Here is a 17,565-nt window from a genome sequence, read left to right on the forward strand (position 1 = left end):
TGCAGACCTGGCGCTGGCTCCGGGATCCCCAGGGGCTGCCGTGCGTGGTGCTGTGCACCCAGAGCAGCGTTGTGAGACCGCTCCGCCGCAGAGGAGGGGGCTCGCCTGCCCAAAACGAAGCGCCGAGCACAAATGGGGCAGGGTCACAGCCCCGGGCTGAGGGCTCACAGCGGGGCTGGCCGTGCGTACAGGCACTCGACAAGCTCAGTGATAACCGTCAGAAAAACGGAGCTGATGCGTTTGTCCCCTCCTGCAGCACGGGGGACGGTCACCGTCAGAAATAATGGGGGGAATCGGGTGCTTCATCCTCTTGCTGCCCCCAAGACCCGAGCTGCTACTTTCCAAACAAACAGGGGACAAAATTACGTACAGTTTATACTCTGTCCCATCGCTGACCCTCTGTCCGAGGCAAGAGAAATAATTAGAGCTTGCTGCAGCTGATTGCTGATGAAAAATGAGGCATGGGGCCAACCTGCTCTGCATTTTAAGTTCAGGCTCCCTGTACGTGGACAGTTTCATGCCCATGAATTGTCTGATCCCTGCACGCTCTTTGAGATATTTGGTACATTCCTGCAGTGGGTGGTGAGCTACAAATCAGGGTCAGAGGTAATCCCCAATTATTTAGCCCTTTTACTGTTCTCCTGCTTGCCAAACAATTCTCCATATCGGGATTTACTCATGACCTTAAGGGAAGTTGCCAAGGATTTAGGAGTCCCCCTAAAAAGAGGACCCGAGCGAAGCCATCGCATTCTTGGGCATCAAGTTAGATTGCCGAGCGTTGAATTACATTTTCCCGAGGATCAGCTTTCATAAGCTGGGGCTGATGCAATCATCAATTTGCCGTCTCGATTTTGTTTGCTGAATTATTTCTGCGTGGAAGGTTCCTCTGCAGCGTACGGTTAGGGCAGCAGCGAAATGTTCAAAAAGGCTTTAATTTTCTAAAGCCACGAGGAGAGCAGCAGGCCTCCGGAGGCTCGTCTCGGAGGGGCTGAGTGTCACAGGATAGCAGCAGCTCGCGTCCCGCGGGGATTTGGAGTTATTTACAGACGCACGAAAAGGCGAGGGTTCGCAGCTTGCTCCCGAGGGCGTGCTGAGGGGATCGGGTTCCCGCGGTGGCACCTTCCCGGGGCGCTGCCTCCCAGCACGGCGATTTGGGGCGAAACGTTCTGAAAATCCCCGGCACCGGCGCCTGATGGGAGCCTATGTGGGCAGCACCGGGAGTTAGCAGATGGGTTGTGGATTCAGGCTTACGATAAGGTTACTGAGGGTGGTTTTGTTTTAAAATGTCTCTTACTTAATATATCTGCGAAGGCCAGGCATGTGCCTGTGGCCTGTAATCAAATAGCCGGCTCTCCTTCTCTCTCATTTCCAGCAATCCCGGCTCAGGTTACTGGCACCGGAGGTTAAAGGACAGCCGCGGCTTGGGCTGGAAGCGAAGGGCACGCGGGCGGGCGGCGCTGCGTGGAAGCGCTTCGCTCCCGGCACCCGCCGGGCATCCCCAGCGCTCTGCAGGAGGAGAAGCGCGCCGGGAGCCACGCTGCCTGCAGACAGCCCTCGTGCCCAGCCTGGCACGTCCCCAGCCGCCGGCACCGGTGTGAGCGGGCCGGGGGGGGCGGCGGGGCACTGCCAGCCACGGGACGTGGCTCGGCTGCCCTGCAGGCCGAGCTGCACGGCCCCGCTGCCAGCCCACGCAGCAGCGCACCCTGGGGTCCTGGGGTCAGCGGCTGCTGGGAGCCCCCCGGGTGCTGCCCAGGGCGAGCCCGCAGCCGGAGGGGCGAAAGGGGCACTGCGTGACTTAGCAGCTCAGGATGTGAGGAAGAGTTTGTCATCCGCCGGGGCTCTGCCTTCCTCCTCTGGTAGCCTGCAGGTAGTTGCAAAAGCTTGACTTCACCGTGAAGCACCGTGGTTTCAGCCCGGTGCGTGTCTGACTCGCTGTCTCAGCAGCACAGCTGGCCGCGCTGCCTCGTGCGATGAAAGGAATCGCCCGCGAGTTAGAAGTTGAGATTTCACGTTTCACGACATCGTTTCGGGCTACCACGGACCGTGTTTGGACAAAACACTGGGAAAATCCGACGAGAGCCGCTCTCCCTGCGGCGTCCTGGGCAAGTAAATGGCACTGGGTGGCTGCTGGGCACGTGCGTGCTGCGGGCAGGACGCTGGCACCGCGCAGCGAAACTTGCCTGCGGACTATTCAAATGAAAGCCGTTCTCCTCCGTGCGCGGAGATGTTTGCCAGCACTGAACGCAGCAGTGGGAGGAATACGTAGGTGGAAACTATTTGGAAGTGGCAAAATCTGTGGACATTACAATTCATAATAAGAGACTTTAGCCCACTTTGAGACTCTGTTTAATAAAACATCCCTGCCTCGCTGTGACAGCCTGCCCTGCCCCACGCTGCGAGCCAAACCCAGGCAGCCCGGGCGCTCGCGCTGCTTAACCAGCTCCCCGCCGGCCGCGTGCTCCATCGCGTGAGAACCAGCCCTCGGCACGCTCCGCACACCCGCGCGCTGCCCTGCGCGCCTCCGCGGCGCCGCCTTGAGCCCCGTCTGCAGTCCCCATTGCAAGAGGGACTTTGGGGTTCGGGCACACACCCCACTGCCCGGCAGGTCTGGGGGGGACGGGGCAAGGCCACCACGTCCCCGGCCACTGACCCCGAGGGTCGCTGCGGGGCACCGGGGGGGCAGCTGCGGGTGCAGACGCCGTCGTGCCCGAGCGCTGCTTTTCCTCCCGGGTGACACAGCCGTCTGGTGAGCGCTCTGCACAATGCTATCTGATCACGCTCGCAGCTCTGCCTAACATCAAACAGTGAGTCAGCGGCGGAGCCTCATCAGATGTCTCCGTGCCTCAGCTTTCATATCTGAAAAGCAGAAAGCACGGTGCTCTGCAGGTATGCAAAGCGAAGTGAGGTGCTTTCAGATCTTTGGCTTAGGAAACGCCACACCTTTCAACTGCAGCATTATTTATTTTTCAGTGGCATCCACGTACCCCGGTAAGAATCAATACTGCGGGAGCTCGTCGTCTGGGCAGATTTTGTTCTGTCTGTGGGATGTGGGGAACAGCAGCTGCAGGGCCACAATGCATTTCCTCTGAGTCAGTTACATTAAAAGTGTTCTCAGCTTGCTAACTGGATTTAAAAGATTACCCCCCAAAAACAATAAAAGATAAAAACCAAGCAGGCACAAGAAGGGAGTGGGAGCGTTGTCCTTCTGGCTCGTGTCAGGACACGGGTGGCTTAAACCTCAGCCCCTGAACCCCAAGCCTGTCGGATGAGGTCTGTGCGATCCACGTGCTGATGGCACGCGGGGCGACTCCTGCTCGGTCCAGGGGGACACGGTTCCGAGCAGAAATGTCACAGCTGGCAGGCGCAGAGGGAGGTGGCAGGCACGGAGTGAGGGCCCCAGCGGCTCGTGGCAGAAGTGAAGGGCGAGGGTGGTGCTGGTGGTGGCACATGGGGACGCAGCCCTCTTGGCAGGGACGCTGCCAGCCCCCTTGCTGGGGATAAAGGCAGGCGAGCCCAGATGCAGCGGGCAGGCTCGCTGAGCCCAGCCTGCGCTCTGCAGGCCGCTAGCACCACACCCGGGGCAGCTGCTCAGCGGCGAGCTGCTGGTGGCAGGCTGCACGTGGCTCCTCCATCGGGAGAGGGAAAAGGACCCCGGGTGCTTGAGCGTGCTGGTCGTCATTGAGCATTTGACCCGTTTGATTAAATTGAATTCTTGTGCAAAGAAAACACAGGAGGTAAAGGCAGTGCAGGTGCGCAGCACCAGCACACACCGCGCACGGGAGGTTTGCTGGCCGTGCGGCCTTCCAAGCACTTGGATGTGAACGTGGCTGAGCTGTGGGGCAGCCTGGCTCAGCACCGTCAGTCGCTCTCTAAATGAGAAGCCAGAACTCTGAATGCAGACCTGCCTCCTCCCAACGTGCCGCTCCAATCCCCTGCGTATCGCGAGACAGACGCGGGCCAGGCATTCCTCCTGCTGCAAGTGCAGCCGAAATAAGCACGAACAGGAATTAAGTGGAATAGGAGATATTCACGGTGGATTTGTGCCTAATCAAGATTACACACACACTCTTGCTTTCCTCCAGCCCAAACCAGGACCACTCCGCACCGCAGAAACCTCCCGCAGCCGGCCTCAGCACCTGGGGGGGGGAGCGCGCCCGCATTTCCGCAGCGAACGCAGCCCCGGGGCCGGAGCGGGGCGAAGCGCCCCAAACGCACCGCCGAGAGGAGAAACAGCTGACAGGAATGTGTCTCAGGGTGCCCTTCCCTCTGTATCAGAAGCGATCTGGCTGAGAAGCGCTGGAGCAAACCACAACTGAGGGTGTTGCTGTCTTCCCCAAATACTTTCTCTAATGAGGTTTTTAAATAGTTTTGCCCCGCCTACACGGGCAGCCAGAGCACTTTCATCTCCAGGTGAATAGGAACCGAGGTGGGACCCTGCTGTCTGCTGGGAGGATCGCTGCCATCTCCCAGACTGGGCGGCGAGGTTTGCAGGCGAAACCCACACAATGGCGGGGAAGTGCTGGCTCTCTCCTCCTCGGCCCCCTCGGAGATGCCTGCTGCTTGTGGCGCAAACATCAACCACAGGCAGCGGCGTTTGAAGTGCAAAGGGAGCTCCGGCGCAGGAGAGAGGCGCGTTTTTCCCTGCACCTCCGAGCCGATGAGAACCGAGCACCAGCGAGCAGATAGCCACGGTCAAAGGGAGGTTCATGAGCAGGCTGCAGGGCTCAATTTGTTGCAACCTGTACCTAGGGTGCTTCGAGCAGCCACGCACCTTTCATTCTTAGGTGGCAAAGATCAGGTCTGTCCTGGAGGTTTTGGGTGGGCGCGGAAGCACCTTCTACCTGAGCGCGTCTCCCACCCCTCTCCCCAGTGCGGCCGAGCGCTCCCCACCCGCACACACCTGGAGCCGAGCAGGGGCTTGCTGCGATCCTGGCCGGGCTCATCTCCCAGGGGAGCCGGAGCACAGGGCCGGCCTGGCACGGCCACGCGGTGGGGGCTTGGCACGGGACAGACAGCCGGCGGGTCAGGCAACGCTCTGAGCAAGGGAAGAAAGAATAATTTCATCATAAAAAGTAAATCACGGGGGATATATCCCGGTAATGTGGGGAAACATAAATGGCCACACAAGAGAATTACGACCGTCCCTTCTGATTTTTTAAACTGCATGAACTATATAATGAAAATGAAATCCCTGCCCGGAGGAGCTGAGCACATCTGCAGCTGCTACCCAGATGTCACTGCCCGGACCCTCGGCAAATGTTCCAGGGGAAAACCCTGTCTGACTCTGACATCAGCCAAAACAGAGCGGGGTTTCGCTGTATAAACCTTGACCAGAGAGACATTAGGTGCCTTTGATCTCCAGATATAAAGATGATCTTTTGATTTAAGATTATGAAAATGAAGAACCATCTGCTAAGAAGCAGCTACGGACCCACGTTTTATTGAGGCCATATGGTGTCCAGGGTTCCTACGTATGAATTCAATTAGCTGCCTGTGCCTGCGTCAGTAATTCTGGATCCACCCAGTCATGTTTTTGGAACAAATATTATAATATTCCCATGGATCCTCCAGACAGTGGGAGGTGTTTCCTTCACTGTGAAGGTTTTGGGAAGCGATGACTTTGTCTTATTTTCTCTCGCCCTACTCTGCATTCCTGTTTCCCAGCTTTTCAAGGTTTTTGAGTTTTCCCCGGAATCCCTGAGCCAGCGACATCGTTGGCTGAAGCCACCAGACCCCAGCTCGCCCACAGGTCTCACAGCACTGCATTCTCCTTCGCAGTTACAGAGGGGAAGCCCACGGCCCTGCGTGCAGCTGCAGGAGCAAGAGGGATTTTGGGCTGGGCTGACAGCATTTCTGAGAAGGCAGCCCCTTCCCAGCCTCACCAGGCCCACTCGAGTCCTTTTTTCCCAGAGCTTATCCCGGGTTTGCCTGTGCTCAGCTGTTCTGCCACCGACTCACAGCCGCGTACGAGCAGATTCGGGAGATGCAGCCCCGGTAATGGGATGCAGGGGGTGGAAATCAGCAGTCGCCTGACTGGTAGCAGCCCCGGCAGACAGGCGGCTCTCCTGCCGTAGGAAGCCAGATTATGCAGAATGCAGACAATTAGCTGCTGCGAGCCTTCAGATCTAACAAGGTGGAAGCCCCTCTTCTTTACGGGTGTGGCTCAGCACCCCGCATCGTGCTCGAGGAGCCGTGTACGTGCACTGACCTGCTTCTCCGCAGGGTTTGGAGCAGGAGAGGTCTGGCAGGGGCTGGGGTGAGCCGAAGCCCCGTGGGTTGTGGTCACAGGCTGAAGGGCCTCGCACGCAGAGCGCGCCTCCTCCTCTGCCTCCTGCAGGCCCGCCTGCATGAGAGAGAGCCTCAAAAAGCACTCCTGAGCAGGGAGCATCCCTGGCAAAGGGATGGAGTTTGTTGTTTCCTTCCTGAGTCGTTTCTTTCTGGGGGGGGGGGGGAGTTGGGGATGCCAGGCTGGCTGCTTCCTCTGAGCTGCAGCCTGGCTTCGGCCGCCTCCCAGCTGCACCTGGTGGTGTCTGTGTGAGCTCACCCGGCTCCTCAGCGCCCATCACGCTGAAATACAGACTCAGCACCCGCCTGACCGCTGGCCAGGAGCCCCTCAGGGCGCCCTCCTCCCTCTCTCACCCTGAGAGCATCCGCACCAGACGATGCTTTAACCCCCAGCCTGCCCTGCCCTGCCGCCCAGCGCAGCACCACCGCCCCGAGCTGCCCCCAGCGCCTCACTCTAGGGGCGTCCTGTCCACGGCCTGGGTTTGGGTGTTTAACAAAGGGCTTCGTGTTAGCGGTACCTGCTCATATTCCTTCGGTCTCATGTGTCTGCAGGGATTTGTTGCTTCCCCGTTCCTGTCAGCATCCCACCGAAGCCCTTGTGCCGCTGCCGTCCTTGCTGCGCTCTGCCCCTCGTCCTGCACCGCCATCCTCACGGACTTGTCACCCAATTAGCGGGTCACAGGCATGATAACGCACAGCTACGCTGCTGATTTCCAAAGATTTCTCTTTTTTAAAATAAAATATAACCTCTTTGCCAGATCAGCTTTATAAAGGAGACCTCTGAGAAGCAGCCACAAGGAAGGAGCAGCGGAGTGGAAGGATAGGAAAATGGAGCAGTTCTCATTAGGGTGCAAAGTGCGTGATAATTACTTGAGGAAGGGTAGGGGATGACAGGGCTCATTGCCTCCTCGATCCCACAGTGACTACAAGCTTGCTCGTGTGTGCATCTGCTACGGGCTGGGAATATTTTAGGGCTGTGTTGAAGCAAACACAAGAAGCGAGAGCTCCTGCCTGCCCAGGAACCCTCGGGAGCACGCAGCTGATCCAACGTGCCGCCTTCTGGTTTTCTTCCCCTCGGTGCTGAGCTGCTTGGGAAAGCAGTTACTGCTGGAAAACAGGATTTGGGGCAGATAATTCATATCTGACACCCATCAGCATGGATTAGTCAACATTATGCTGTACCCATCACTCCAGCCTTTTTGGGCAAAACGAACGTAAGCACCCCCATGACGCTACTAGCCGGTGTCCCAGCTTTCTGTCCTCACACCTTGTCGCCTTCGAGGGGCCAGCCCGAGCCCCTCTCACCTGCTGGCACATCCCCCAGGCCCCTTCTCGCAGCCTGTGCCGGCCCCGCAGGCGGCAGATTTGGGGCTCCCGACCCTCGGCGCGGAGCCTCCCACGGGCGCTAAATGCAGCCCCCGCCCCGGCGCCATCGCACCCACCAACCTCGCCGCTCCAGGCTGTTCTGAGGAAGGTGAAGAGTTGGCTGGTGGAAGCCAAAGTTGTGACTAATATCTCTTGGGGAAAGTACTTTATGTCAAAACAAGTGAATAGCAAAGCGGAGGCACGCGGTGGAGAGATGTGTGGAGGTAGGGAGGGGCTTTTTTGTGCCAAATTTCCCTTTTCCCTAAAGGGACAACCCAAGCTGCCTTATTTCTTAACATACAATGAGACACAGAAGGAAAACTTCCTTCTTCGCTTCTTTTAGGCCCTGGCGTTTCTAGAAAGCTGCTGAATCACCCCCTGGTGATGCACCCTGACGGCCGCGAGGCCCTCGCCCATGGGTGCAGCAGGACGCCACCAGCGACCTTTCACAGCCAGCGGCGAGCACCGCGGGGCCTCGAGCAACCCCTGCTGTCCTCAGCGCTGCCCACTGCAGCGAGGGGCTGCAGGCCGCAGCCTTCCCGAGCCTCTCACAGCAAGCACAAGCCCAGACAGAAGCCTGGAAGAAAACTTGGCTGCGTCCAGGCCCGGGGGCAATGCCCGCACCCAGCGGGAGGCTCGGTCCTCGCGAGCTGGAGCCAGGCGCCTTACGTGGAAACAGCTGGGCTCTGTGGCTCCCTGCGTGAAATAAAAACAATTTTTTTTTTAAAGTCATGTAGAACAGGCGAAGGACTCAGCCCTCATAACTATTTTGCTTCCAGAAGATATTCAAGCCCTATGGAGCCACATATATTTGCTTATTAACTATGTCGCTGTAATAGCAAAGCCTCCTTCCTCTCTCTCAGGCCGAGATGTGGTATGTAAAATGGCAGTGCCTTTTATAGCCCTGTGCCCACAAAGGCTCAGCTGCAGAAGTCATTTCCTATTTACATCAAAAAAAAACAACAGTTCAGCAGAGATAGCTGCAAATGCAGGCAGCAAGGTGCTTTCTGCAGGTGTGGGTGGGTGATTCACCCCCGCCAGCAGCCCGGGGCCCGGCTCCATCCAGCACCGCAGCCCACAGCTTATCTTCATCCTCCCGCTCCCGGTGCTTCCCCAGCTCCACGCAGTTCCAAGCACACCCAAACAAAGTCCCGAACCAACCCTGTCTGGCCTCACCCTCTTTCTCAGAAGAGGGCTTGGATCTTCTCCAGGCCTCTCTCTCTCTTCCTCCCGGGGGAAGTCCTCCTTAGAAGCACCCCCTGAAGACCTTCGCCCAGGCAGCCGGGCCTCTCCTGCTCTCCTGACACCCAGCCCACAGAGCAGCACCCCCCTGCTTCTCCCGGAGGACCAGATGTCCCCCCCCCCGAGCCCTTCCAGGATCAAGCCCAGGTGCCTGCAGCTCTGCCCCAGCTCCTGCCCTCAGGCTCCCACTGCCCCGTTCTCCACCACCCCACCATTCGTGCTTGGACATTTGCCCTCCAAAGCCTGCCGTCGGGCAAGCTCTGCGGTGCTCAGAGGGCCCCAGAGCTGAGCTGTGACATACCGCAGCCCTTTGGCGAGGCACTGGGTACCCCAAAACTTCCCAAGGACACCTTGCAGCTCGGCCAGGGCAGGTGGGGGCACCCGGCGGGGCTGGGGGCGACTTGGAGAGGCAGAGGGGGGAAGACCCAAGTCACACCTCAGCTACAACGTGGACAACAACCCAGGCTGGCAGCTTTGGCTCAGAGCTCACTCCAAGACACCATTAAACCTCCCCAAATCCTTTTTTGTACCACCGTGAAGGCACAGCCGTGCTACCCCTTCCCTTATCTCCTCGCACAGGGTCTCTGCACCTCCCGAGGACACGGAGCCTCCAGACCTGGCGCCGCGCTGGGACTTCGCTCCTCTCCCCGGTCTCACTGCTGCTGCACTGAGGTGAGGGCAACTGGGAGCAGCACACAAAAGGAAAGAAATAAAATAGTGGCACAAACAGCTGGCTGAAGCCCTTCGATTTTGGCCACTCTTTAAAAACACTACGCTGATTTTGACAGCCATCCCAGGCAAGTGCTCGCAGGGCTCCCAGCCAGCAGCGAGGAGCTGCCGGGGTGCCCCAAGCACGGCCAAGGTTTCACAGCCCTGGTTTCATTGGAAACCACAGTGCCAGGACAGCCTGATGCTGGGGCCCCGCCACCACACGGATTTCCATCCTTTAGATGCTAATTCACTGCAAAAGGCACCTCCTGAAGACAGGTTTTTGAAATAAATTACATTAATGTCAGCTAACCAGAACCAGGGCTTGCTGCAGATAATCTGCGCAGATAGGTACAGGGAAGATATGCGGCAGACTACCACGGGTACAACCCACCTTAGCAGAGATCGCTCCATTAATCATTTTGGCTGCAGCCCAGCATTGCCAAAATTAGAGAGGTTTGAGGTTGGCTTTTCAATCCGAGCAGATATGTCACGTTGTGACTAGATACCGTGCTGAAATTCAGCTGCCGGAATTATGGAGGTGGCAGACCTTTATTTAGCCCCGTCTTCCGTCGTGCAGCCACCTCCAGCCTGCCAGCGACACCCCGTGCGGAGCGTGTCAGCGCGCTGAGCAACGGCGCCGCCGCAGCTGGCGGCCCTGACCTCCTCCATGCCGCCCCTCCTCGTGTGCTTTGGATGCAGAGCTGTTTTCAGCTGGGAGTCACTTCCTCAGAAACTTAGTGGGAGATCTGTAGTTTTCGGTTCGCTGTGAGCTTTTAAAATATGAATAAATTACCTCCCTGCTTGCAAAGAAAGCTCTGAAAGCTCTCTCCACCAGAAAGCAGCTCCAAAACCCATTCTGCGTGGTGCTGCAGGGGCGCCCTGACCTCTCCGGGGACACCCGTGGCTGTCCCTTTCTTCCCCACTGAGCAGCATTGAGGAGCCCGGCTCCGTGCAGCACCAGGGCCACCACACCCGCAACCACACCGCACCCCTACACAGCCAACTTTCCAGAAAAATAAAAGAAAAATCAACTCTTTTGGCATCTCGTTCACACAGCTCAAACGTTACCGACTTGGGGCGGAAATTCCCTGGCAGGAGCTCCTATTTCCATTCTGCGCGTCCCTGAGAAAAGCAGTGAAGAAACTTTCCGGAGAGGAGCTGCGATGTGCTGGGGCTGCAGGCTCACCCAGGCCTCGCCCGTGCTCTTTAAACACAACGCAGCCTGTGTTAAATTAGGGATAACGATGGGCACTCAGAGGGGTCTGCGCTGCTTAACTGAGGGTAACAGCGTTCCCCCACCGGCCTGAACGGTGCCGATGCTCGCTGACCCCAAGGTAGATGCTGCCACCCCGTCCTGCTAGGGGGGCGCACGGACGCAGGAGGCTGCAGCCGAGGTGGGAGCACGGCCACGTCGCCAACGGGACGTTCACCATCCCGATCCCCCGCCACCGCAGCCCCAGCTGATTTCTTTCTGATTGCAAGGCGCGGAAAACCCCCGGGGCCTGACACAGGCCACGCACCGAGCGCAGCTGCAGGGCCGGTGACTCAGAGGAGGGGACGTGGCAGGGCAGCAGGGACGAGCTGGGGGAGCGGGACGGGGAGGGGGGCAGCGGGGCCGGCACACGGAGCCACCCCCGAGCTCACCTTCACGCAAACCCCAAAGCTGAACGCTTCGTCGTGCCTTGCTCACGAGGGCGTGCGGCGTGGGCACAGATACGTGTGTCTGCCTGGATGCCCCCTCTCCTGGCATTCAGACAACAAGGTTTTGCTTCACTTTACTGCAGGTGCTATCGCTCGCTTGCCGTATTTTATCTCTGGGGACAGTTTCTGTATCCCAATCTGCCAGGAAAGTGCTCTGGGACTTTTTAGAATGAAAAATACCATGCAAGTTTAAAACTCTATCTCTCGGAGCCATGTAAATTACCTAGAAATAATGTAATCCCTCCAGTTCTGACAACTCAGCATGGTGTAGGATTTAATCTTTACCTGCCATTGGCCAAGCACATTCTTGCACTCCACCAAGATGTCCTAGCAACTGCCCTGAAGTGAGCACAATGCCGCGATTTCTGCCGGGAGACTGATGATTGATCGATTTCACTGCTTGGATAAAGAGAAGGAAAGACGTGAAATAGTGAAACGAAGTGAAACCACTGGTTATGCTGCAAACACAGCTCCTCCAAAGCTGCATTACCACCGTTTATCACTACATCTGCCTCCCGCAGTCTGGATGGCAATGCCTTGTCAGTTAAAATTCAGATTATGGCCCACAACACCCAAAAAACCACAGCAGTTCCCTGCCTCCCTTCCCCAAGGCAAAGAATTAGAAACAGTGAAAACAAAATCATGGGACTGAAATAATACGAATTAAAAAAAATAATCATAATAATCACAAGACCCGTGGTTTGGAGCCGCGCGGGTTTCCCACGGGTGGCGCAGGGCGGGCACCTGAATCCCTGTGCGGGGCTGCCACGGCGCAGGCAGGGCCATGGCATCGGGACCGGCCCCCAAAGCCCTCCACAGGGCCAGGGCTGAAGGCTTTCGGCTGAGCTCCTCGCTGGCAACGCTGGCGTTTCCCTAAACCTCCATCGCAGGAGCCCTTTGTTCCACCTGAAGCCACACGGGGCCTTCTGAGCGGGGATTTCTCCCTCCTTTCTGTCTTTTTTCACCTCTTCAAATTTTACCCCATTGTGCACAGAGGAGCCAATTCAATTTACTAATTCTTTTTCCCGTAAGGAAACTTCTCTTTTCCCCCCACGAAATTTTCAAAATACATATGTTTGAGGATAAAAGCTCCTCTCTCTGTCTTCAGCCCAGGAGGGACTTTGACTCCCCACCTGCTGCTCTTGGACTGATGCGGGCGGGATGGCAAGCAAGCTGACTCCCATTTCCCGGGAGACTGCTCAGCCAGATTTAGGAAAAACTGAGCAGCCTCCTGTGCCAGGACCCATCGCAGCTGCTGGCGGGAAGGCGGGGATGTAGCTCCGGCTCTTGAAGACTGCTACAGCTCATTGCCAGACGGCGCAGCCGGAGACCCGCGATCGGCAGCGTGCAGAGACGCTGGGTTCAGCTCCCCCAGGGACCTGCCCCCTAATCTACCAGCTGGGCTCCCCGAGACACTCAGCTTCACCCACAGAAGTCCTTTTACCCCCCCGGAGCCAACGCAAGGACCTCGGCAGCCTTCCTGCTGCCCTGGTGCCATGGTCAGATGCGCTGCCCCCTTCTCCGCTGTGCCCGGAGCACCATCGCATGGCTCCCCAGGCACCCCCCCCCCAGGACCTGATGTCACAGGGTCAGGACGTGCGCTTTAGGAAGGGGATCAGTTGACCTTCAGGGCTGCGTTTGGATTTTCACTGCCTCAAGCACAGGGTTTTATGGCGAGACCATAAACCCGCACTCCACGGGCGCCCTCTTGCTCGGGGTGCACGTGGAGACCACCCGGTCGGACCTTCTCCATCTTCCCCCCGCCGCTACCCTTTGCCAGGCACACATCAGGCCTTCAGGCCATTTTTAAAGCTTCGGGCTAAGGCCACCAAGTGTTCCTCACCCCCACCACTGGCAAATTATGTTGCTAGGCCCGCCGAGCAGTTCCTCATTCCACAAGAGGCACAAGAACCCCAAAACCTGCTCCGTGCACGGCAGCAGGCAAGCTTCAGGCTCCCTGACAGCCCCTGCCTTCGGAGGTGCCAGAACTGCGAGCTGATATTGGCAAATCAAACCTTGCAGTAACCCAGATCGTCTGACTGCTGGTCTTGTGCTTTGATCACAAGACGATCTCTCCCCCTGCAAGAGCACTGAGAGCGAGGGATGAAACATCGCCTGTGTTGCCCAACGCCTCCCCCACGGACACCCTCCACTTAGACCTTGGTACACGTGGAGGAGAGCCAAGAAGCCGATGCAACAACAAAAGCAACGCGAGGGCAGCCCGGCGCGGGGCTCTTCTATATGCTCTGATCAGAAGCTCGGAGCTATCAAGGTTTTCTCACTCCCATGCCGGTAATCCCTGGTTTTTACAGCACAGATTTGGGACTGAGTCATAGAATCGCAGCATCGCAGAATATCCCAAGCTGGAAGGGACCCACGAAGATCATCGAGCCTGACTCCTGGCTCCACGCACAACTACCTGAAAAGTAAACCATCTGTCTGAGAGCCTCGTCCAGACGCTGAGGTGGGTCTTAGGCAGGCAAGCCCACACCGCGGCTGATGCCAGGTTGGGGCACACGAAGCCTTAGGAGGAAGAACAAGGTGACATCCTGCAGACAAAACACAACTCCGAATTCTTTCCTTTTCTTCTTAAGAGGCCAGCGAGGCCACCGCATTCCTAAATGTAAAACTGCAATGCCCCTGATCAATCTGTATGGAGACTGGCTCCAGCCTCCCATAAGGACTCAGTGTCGGGGTAAGATTTGCTGAGCCGAACCCTTCACAAGGCGAGAAGCTCCAGCGGGTGGGCGTTCATACACCGAGGACACTCCTGCTCCCACCTCGCCTTGCCCAGCCTGCACCCGTGCACTGAAGGCCAGGGGACCAGGGACACCGAGGCTTTACAAGGGCCAACGACAGACGTCCTCCTTGTTTGTGTGTACTTCCAAAATGCCTCAACACAAAATAAGGACATAAAGGCAGAAGCAAGCCAAGGGACGCGATACTGCTCCCGATGCGTGCTGGTTTTTGCCTCTATTTCCTTGTTTTTGGGAGGCATTGCCACACTGCATGCAGGCACTGTTAGGATTTCTTCAGCATCCTGGAGCTCACTCCACTCACTTGCTCATCAGTCAAGTGACTTTTTCTTTCTGTAATCAATAATGACCCTCTCCAGAACTAGCTAATATGGAAAAAAAAATGTTTTATTGATCACATTTTTACTGATCTAAACTGAACTGTCTTTGCATAGGAGACAGACGACGTGGCTTTTCATTACCCTGCTCTCTCTCCCTTGGCTTGACCCATTTCATTTCTTTTTTTTCCCCTCTTGCCAATTGAATAAAATCCTGCAGCTAACCTTTAAGGGTTCCTTAGTCTTTATTTTGTTCCTATTAACCTTCTGTTTCTCTGGATAATTCTGCAGCCAAGAGTAGGTGTGACTCCCACGTTACAAGTCTAGCTGTGCTGTTGACTCATGTGCTGTGCTCACAAAGCCAGATCCTTTAATGGGAAGGCTTATGCAACGTAGCGAGGTCTCCCAGAGCATATGCTCTTACTCGAGTTGTGAGATTTCTGCTTGTTCTCTCTGCTAAATGAGTCTGAAAGCGATGGTGGGCTGCACAGGAGGCGCACGCTATTTCACGAGCCCTTACTATGCCCCGAATGCGCACACGAATCCCCGGTCCCCCACGCAGCCCTTATGAAAGCTCCTTTGGGCAGATTCGCCCCGCTCTGCACCCAAAATCGAGTCTCTGCAGCGAGGTGCTTCTTGGCTCGGGACCAGGCTGGTGCTGCGGGGCAGCGCTGCCTCGCGCTCCCCAGCGCCCGTGGCTCCCCAGCGATGGGCTCGGACGTTTTAAAGGCCCCTCCGTGGCACTCGCACGTTACATAAAGCAAACTTAACAGACGGTCAGATTTGGCCTGTCGTGTTCGAGGGCTCTCACTCGGATTTTTTATTTTTTTTAGGAGGGAAACTAGCGACACATGGTGAAAAACACCCTATAGCTTTTAGCTAATGTCTTTGAGATCTCACCATCTGTTCCCATGAACTTCAAGCGAGAAGCAGGCACCATTTTGAAGGCAGGCGCCTAAAAAAGCGCGAGCGTCGAGCCCTCGGTTCCTTGGCCAGAAACCTGCTCCGGCGCCAGCTGAAAGGCCAGCACAGGAACTCCCGACCTCTCGAGCAATTCTGCGTTTTCCATACAGGCGAGCAGCACTGGGGCCACCCGGCCCACCCCAGCTCCCCGCAGGAGGAGGCGAGAGCGGGTCGGGGGAGCCTGTGCGAGTCCCCGCCAGCCTCGTTGCCACCCAGCCCTTCAACCTACACGACGGATAAAATACAACACCAAAACTCCCTGAAGGCTCTGCTGCAAAGAGAGAGCGAAGCCACGCCGTTAGCTTTGGCAGGCAGCTTCTCCCAGGGCACGCCGCGGAGGGGGCAGCCCCGTTTTGGAGCAGCAGCAGCAGCCCTTTGCTGGGAATTGTGCAGAAAGGCGGCTGAAACATTAACCTGCGGCACGCTGCAGTGCTCCCCGTGGCACCTTTCCCAAAAGGAGATTAAGGCGAGCAGCTGCTGATATGGAAACCAACTGTTTGAACTGCAGTGCACTTACATATGCTAATAGCGCGGAGCTACTGACTCCTGCAAACGTGATGCAGGAAATGACTAAACATTTAGTGCTTGTTATTTAGCAGTATTCCTGGAGACACGTAGGTGGTGTGGACAGCATGGTATGTGCATTAAAGTGCAATTTAGGTCAATGATTCTTTGAAAGGACCATTCTTTCTTCTTCTTCTTTTTTTTTTTTTCCTTCTCCCTTCAGGAGAAGGGGTGTTCAAAAATTAACTTTTGCCAGCTATCTTTTCCAACGTGTTACCGTCTGCTCAAAATAAAATAAAAAGGGGGGAAAGACTGTAGGAATTACCCTGTGTTAATGACATTGAAGTGTCTCTGCAATGCTGTTTTCATTTCACCTTTTTTTTAATGCTTAGAAAAGGAATTTAAAAGAAGCTTTACAGGGCAGAGTGCATGTTTAGATAAAAACAGCAAGATTAAATGAGGTGTCTGAGTCTAACTTTCTAGCAGGTGAAGTGACAACCCCAAACGAAAGCCGAGCCCAGTGGGGTGGGGGGAAGGCACCGGTGCAGCTGCAGCACGCGGGGCTCTGCGGGACCCCCGTGCTCTGGGTGTGGAGAGCCTCCTGCCGCCCCCCAGCAGTGTGGGCATCCCCTGGCTAGGAAGCTGAAAGCTCCTTGTGCTCCCGAGGGACACAGGGACACCTGGAAGGCGAGGCAGCTGCAGAAGAGTGGTGAAGCTCTGTCCGCGGGGGCTCACCTGACACGAAGCAGAGCCCGCAGCTGCCTGATTCCTCCCCAGCGCTGGGGAGCCCGATGCTGCTTTCAATGAGCCAGAGAAATTCCAGCCTGGAGCTGGCGACAAGTCTCCAGCAGGGCTTGGGGGACCAGAGCTGGGCTTGCTGGGACGACGGACCCCTTTAGCAGAGGAGTCATAAAGTCTTTTTGCTAAAGAAACAAATAAATTATTGATGGCGGCGCTGCTTCCTGCCAGAGCACCAGCAGGGAGAAACTCATTCCTTTCAGACAGGAACGAGGCTGGGCAGAGCACTAGTTCTTCTCAGGCCACCTACTTTTTCCCCCCAAGGCCCAGCTAAACAAAGTCCCGAGGAAAGCTCGTTTGTATCCAGTTAATTACGCATTCAGCAGTACAGCTTTCCAATCTCCTCCTCACCCCCGCCCAAGCAAAGAGCGGTGTCCCTCACGGCATCTGCGCTAGCCAGGGGGTCACAAAGCATTCTGCGGGGCCGCTGGGGGAGTTCAAGTTAATTAAAGAGGCACTAAATTAAACGCACAGAGCCAGGGACAGAGCAAGAGAAAACAATACCAAAAACGCTCGCCAGTGCTCGCCCACGAGTTTGGGTACGAAGGCTGGCTCTGAGGGGGCAGCGAAGGCTGGCCGGGACGCCCGGGTTGCTCCGACGCCCTTCCGAGAGCTCCCCAGGTCCCGCGGCTGCCAAGTGGGCAGAGGGCAGGCGGGCAGGAGGCAGCACGGGGTATCGGCTTCTCCACGGGCCATCACCTCCAGCAGCCTCCTGCCCTGGGCTTGAACCCTTCCCCTCCTGACCCAGCAGGATGCCGGGACCCGTTGAGTCACCGTGACATTTAGCAGCGCAGGCTCGCTGGCCACTGCGGGCTGCCGCTGGACCGGGAGAGGCATTACAACAAAATTTAAGTCCAGAAAAGTTTTGAAAGCCTCTCTTACTTGCTTTTGCAAATCTTTAAGCCTTTCACACATGCGTCCGA

This window comes from Cygnus atratus, chromosome 10 (assembly GCF_013377495.2).
Source record: "Cygnus atratus isolate AKBS03 ecotype Queensland, Australia chromosome 10, CAtr_DNAZoo_HiC_assembly, whole genome shotgun sequence".
NCBI lineage: Eukaryota > Metazoa > Chordata > Aves > Anseriformes > Anatidae > Cygnus > Cygnus atratus.